Here is a 6350-nt window from a genome sequence, read left to right as displayed (position 1 = left end):
ATAGTAATATGAAATTAATCACACGCTAACAGTGAATTCCTTTGTAGCTTTTAAAGTGAACTCAGTTCTAATTTCGGGGTAAAATAATTATATCCGGAGCTGTTTTTGAAATGAAAGGCCTTGCCGCTGTATGACAGGCATATTATTTACACTTGGTTTGCTTCTGATCATCTAATCCAAAAAGGACACCGAACAGTCTTGTGGACTGGAGATAAAAGTCTCTATTTTCTAATTCTACTGATCTTTCTCAGGTGCATTTATATATATTTTTTCATGTTTCATGACTTAAATTCATTAACTCAGCAATGCCCTGATTCCAACCACAAATTCCCTATAGCATGCTAATGTTGACCAGTTGCCACCAATATGTTCATGTATTTTTTTATAAACCATTTTGTAATTGTGCTTGGTAGGAAATAAAATGTACTTCAAATTAAGAAACGCCCAGACAGTGTTCTTGAACTTCATGCATCCTGCTTGAAAGTTGGGTGGAGGGAGCAAGGAAAATGGAAAGATCAAGGAAGCTTTTCCAGTTCAGGGTCACCAATTACTCAAGACACAACATGTCTTGTTGACTGCATTATCACATTATGGACTATTGATGTGACTGTCACTGGGGAAATTGCCATCTCTGCCTCTTCTGTGATGGATTTATTCCTGATTGCTAACATGAAAATGGTCAAAAGCCCTTCCTCCTTGATTCTCAGGGACTGAAAACAAACACCTAAGATTTGAAGATGATGTTTTAGATACCGTATATTACTCAGCTATGCAGCATGATTTTGGCTGCTGGGAACATCTTTGCGTGTCTTTATTTGTATAATTTCCTTTTTGTTATCTGCAGGAATATTACATTGAATACCAACTCTTTGCTTATGGCCCAATGCAAGGTAGGGCGGATTTTCAGGTTGTCTTTCCCCCACATAGACCATACTTGTACCCATGCTAGTTTCATGGCTCTAATGATGGCAATGTTGGTTGCTTGGTTGGGTTGCTACTTTGATTCAGACTAAAATATTTCAACAACTATTGGATGGATTGCTATTACACTTTGTACGGCTATTCATGATTCTCAGAAGATGAATCCTACTGACTTTGGTAAATCACTGACTGGTCCCCATGTGCCAACATGAGGTTGATATTTTTTTAATGACATGTCTCCATAACTATTGGATAGATTGTCAAGAAATTTGGTAAAGATATTCTTGGTGCCCAGATGATGAATCCTTATAATTTAGGTAATCCCCTGATTTTTCCAGTAGCATCACCAGCAGGTCAAATTTGTCATTTATAATTTCAACAACACAACGTCTAACAAATGGATTGGCACCAAATATTTTACAGACATTCATGGTTCCCCGAAAATTACGCAAAATTACTTTGGTGTTCCTCTGATTTTTCCTCTCGTACTACTACAGAATAAATTGATTTCAATCAGGGGAGACAAGTTAGATGAAGAAAAGGCAATTGTTTATTTTTAAGTGATGATATGTGATGATAAAGTCTTGCGAGTCTTTGGCGCTTGGACTCTAGAGGGAGATTTGTAATCTAGGGGCGTCTGCACTGAGCAGCAACAAGATAAATCCCCTCGTGGAGTCCAGGCACTGGTGGTGGTGGCTGATGAGGCTGATAGAATGATGAGCTGATGAAGCTGATGAAGCTGATGAATCTGCAAAGACTTGGCGGAGATAGGGAGGTGGAGAGGTGCGTAACAGCATCATGAACGTACTGAAGGTAGAGAGATCATATTTTATATATATATATATATATATATATATATATATATATATATATGTATGTATATATACCTACAAAACTATACATCTGCAAAACATCATGTTAGCTAGGTATGGTGTTGCAGTGCTGCTAGCATAGCTAAATGTTTTTCTTTTAATATGAAGACGTGACCTAAACTGAAGGTCATAGGTTAGCTCGCTTATCCAATCTTATCAAACTGAAGCTATTGGGTCTGCAAACATGCTCTTATGCAGGGGGTCCTTTTGAGTAGAAAGGTTGTCATTTGAACCAAACACTTTAGCATGTAATTTAACTGAAAAACACACCTTTTAACCAGAAAAGGTGCTTGTTTCAGAAGAAGTCAAATCGGCACTCGTTGGCCTTCGTGTCACATGGTTAAAAAACAACTATAGTGAAGTCATTTTCAAAGAGAGGTATCCACTTAGCTTTGATTCCATGTTGCTTAGTGTATAAATGAGGGCAGTATTCATGGACCCTTATTACTATTTGATATCACCTCTTATGGTGCAAAAGATAGCCCACCTACACGCTACAATTTGCAATACATTTAGGGTTATTGACCAAGGTCCATAGGCACCCTATAATTTAAGGAACCAAGCAAAGACTTTTACTGTGCATCACAACAGGGTTCCTAATATCCTTTGGATTGAAGGTGATTTTGTTTATGCTGCAAACCTGTGAAACCATTAGAGAGGGTAAAAAGGTAAGCATTTCCTCAATGCAGATGGAGTTATCTGAACTCATGGCTCTAGTATTTAGTCCTTTCTCTCTCCTTCTTCTCCCCTCCCTCCTTCCTTACTCTCTGGCCCCTTCTTTCTCAATTGTGTCCCTCGCCTCTAGCAAATGGGAGTCATTTGTTTGTGTGAACTTCCCATAACCCGTAGCGCGTGAGACACTTATCATTCAGAATGGGGCTGCTTCGTCCAGAGTTGAAATACCTCTTCCCTTCTTCCCTTCCTCTCCTTAATTTTTTTCCTTTCACACCAGTACCATGTATGTTCCAGCTGACTCTCTCCATGGTTCATCATCTTTCTCCATTCTTTCACCCCCTCTCATACTCCCTGCTTACCCATTCCCCCCTCAACAGTACGCCCCCTTCAGCCTCTCTCTTTCTCCCCCTTCTCTCTCTCTCTCTCTCTCCAATCTCATTCCCAATGTAATCTCGGGGTACACAGGACCATTTTCATTACGGCACTACTCATCTTATCATCCACCCTGTCATCTCCTCTGTCTGCTGTCTTTTTTATATTCCTTTATTCTAACAAGTCTGCATCTCAGAAGCCATCAGTGGTCCACCCCTCTTCATTTCCCTAATGTACCCCAAACACACACACACTCACACACACAAACACACACCCTTGCCTGGTCCTAACCCCTAGTTTCATTGCCTTAACCCGGTTCCCATCATCATGATGTAGCACACCCCAGCTCCCTGGAATCATGTAAATCACTGTGTGTGTAGTCAACAGTACAGTATGCTTTTCTTTAACATTTTATCTGTGCGTGTATTATCTCTGCAGGCAAAATGAGCAGGAGCACGACAAAACAGATGACCTAAACATGGAATGTGACAATTAAAGAGGAAGAAAGACTAAGATGGTTACACACACAGGGGTGAGACAGAAAGTTTCAAACAGAGAGAGGAAGAGAGTGATTTTAAGGAGGAGAGCTGTTATTGAAGGCCGAGGTGAGCCTTAACCCTCTTGCTTGCTTTAATCCCTCATTTATGTGAACTCAGCTTTGGAAATGAAGCTGTCACTGTATTTTTCTTCCCTTCACCCATGCTGTGGTATAATCAGAAACCTAGCATGCAACACACACACACACACACACACACAGTTGCAGGACGGAGACACAGAAAATCACTCAGGAGAGGTCTTAAATTAATTCCAGAGTTGGAGGCAGAGATTCAAACAGCCTCACCTTGTCTCCTAGAGGAGGAATCATCGGATATGTTCGAGACAGAGGGGAATTATGGGTAAATGCAGTGGTGAGGAATGATAGCCTGCAATCTCCGGCTCTAATCTGGGATCGCTGACACATGCCATTCATTTCAGACTTGCCAGTATTCCCCTGGATGGTGTAGAGTTGAGCTTACGTGTGTGACTTTGCAATCTTTTTTTGCCTATTTTAGAGACAAAGATCTATTCCTACAGTTTGCAAACAGCAATGTAAAACTAAATTACAACATGCTGAAACACACTCATTAAAAATCATCTTTGTTAAGAAAACTCAAGGCAAAAAATTGATTGCAGATATACAGTATATTTACTATAGAAATACATTATATTGTTAGAATGTAAAGCTCATGGCATTAAAATATGATAAAATATGTTTTTTGATTACATTTATTTTTTCCATTTGTTATCATTTTGACATAGTATGACAAAGTACATTGATGACAGCCATTAAAGGGCAAATTGTCTATTGTGAAACCACAGACTTGTACTGCCATCTAGTGGTTATGGGAGAAAAGGGATGGATGGATGGATCATTTATTTGATGCTTGCGTAGATGACCAGAGAAGAGGAAATAGCTTTATTCAATACGGGTCAATTTGTCTTTAACTCTCTCTACAATGGTAAAATAAATATATTCAAAAATGAAGTTAACCACTAATAACCGGTAATACATTTCATGATCAATGTATTTTCATTTAGTAGAAGAGAGAGTCAATTCTTGTTTAGAAGTGTCTTATAACTAATTAATGCTCAGATTTTTTTGTAGTATTCATTTAATTTGAATATTTTGTACTAATTCAAAAATTCAAAACGAATGTGTGAGAAAAGTACACATAATCACCCCGTAGCCCATAGGAGCATTCTGAAAAGCACAGCCTTGATTAACTTGTCAAACTTAGATGCAACTATGTAATAAAATAAATATTTCATATTTCTGTCCATCTTTTGCTCCTCCATCCTCTATCTGTCCCCCCCCCCCCCCCCCCCCCCCCCCCCTCTCGCTGCCCTCCTCAGGTGGAGCGAGCGTCAGGCTGGTGTGTAATAGCGTGCTGTCAGTGTGGGCAGCGGCGAGGTGTGAGGAGGAGAGCGGTGTGTCTCAGATGAGATATGTGACTGGCATGCTAACACACAGTTTTATCTGAGGAAAAAGAAAGAGACCGGGCCCCCACATCTCCTCACTATGGCCCTTTGATTAAAGCTCCCTGGGTACACACAGATGCACACACTTCCAAAAACACACATACAGTGTACACACATGCACCCGCACAGATTATAAATAAATTGCAGGTAGGAGCATACACACATACAGTATATATGCATGCACACATCCTCCCATTGTGGGTGGTGTTGTTTTGACCTAAGCCAGGTAGCTTGTCCATTATGAAGTTGATAGGAGGATTTGGTCATGTTGATTCTAGACAGCATCATCTCCTGTACCATAAATAACCTGAGTGTTCTCTCTGAGTCACACAACAATATACAGAGAATAAGAGCTCTCCGCTTTATCCCCTGGTCTCATCCACCGCACAGAAACGCTCACACATACACAACACAAAACCCCAAGAAAATGATGACAAAATAACAGATTTAAAAGTACAGTTGGCCCCGGCTCAGTTTCAGCTTAAATTGTCCCTTTACAATCTAGTTTGGCTTTAGGGTTTGTCTCAAAGTGTGTTTTCTCAGATGGACGGTGGGGGAAACTAGTTTGATTTTAGATGAGCAGCATCTTCCGGCAGTGCAGTCTCAATAGTGTGCCAATAAAGCTTTGGATACAGCCTGTATACCCCTAACCAATGGAACTGTGGGGGAGCATGATGACTTCCATGACGAAAGTAATGGACAAACACACTCAGTATTCTTGCATCTGGAGAAACCATATTGAAATACACCCTGTCAATTTATCATCATCTGTCTGTCTCTATTGTTTTCCTTTCAGGATCAAATGTGAAAAAAAATGTCAATTTCCATTTATTGCCAGCAATATCCATTGAAATGGTTTGCTGTGGCTGTAGTAACGGAATTTCTCATTTTTTATCTCCCACTTTAAATTTGGTACCCCGTTAAATTTCCTCTTTGGACCGCAAGAGGGTGCTAATGTGTCATGCAATACTGTGACTTTTGTGAGTCTCTCACTGTATGTATGTCATGCATTTCTAAAAAAAAATACACATTCAATCAATTCATTTCAAATGAATACTCAAAATTGCATTTTAATAAATATACTACATCAATTAAGAAATGTACACAAACCAAAATAAAAATACACAGCTGATTCCAAAAAATTTAATATAGAAAGACACTTTGATGATGTGAATATTTCCTATCATCCATTTGGCTATATACAGTAAGTTGTTCAAATATTACAATTTATCCACATTTCTTTTTGCATTTGATGAGAGGTCTTTATGTAAAATAAATGTTATTGTTATTATTGCCATGTTAATCTTCACCACAAACTATAGTACCCCATTATATTATGTTTCAGCTGCTGCATACATGTAAATTCAGAATATATTGAATTTTTTAAAATAGTTTCTTCCTCTGTATACCCCACAGTGTGTTTTTAGGTATAACATCTAAGTCTTAACAATCAGCAACAATATCTCTGAAGTTCTTTAGAACACGATAACT

Source organism: Anarhichas minor, unplaced genomic scaffold (genome assembly GCF_050575085.1).
Source record: "Anarhichas minor isolate MPS153535 unplaced genomic scaffold, ASM5057508v1 ptg000074l, whole genome shotgun sequence".
Lineage (NCBI taxonomy): Eukaryota > Metazoa > Chordata > Actinopteri > Perciformes > Anarhichadidae > Anarhichas > Anarhichas minor.
Note: the sequence above shows the minus strand (reverse complement) of the source record.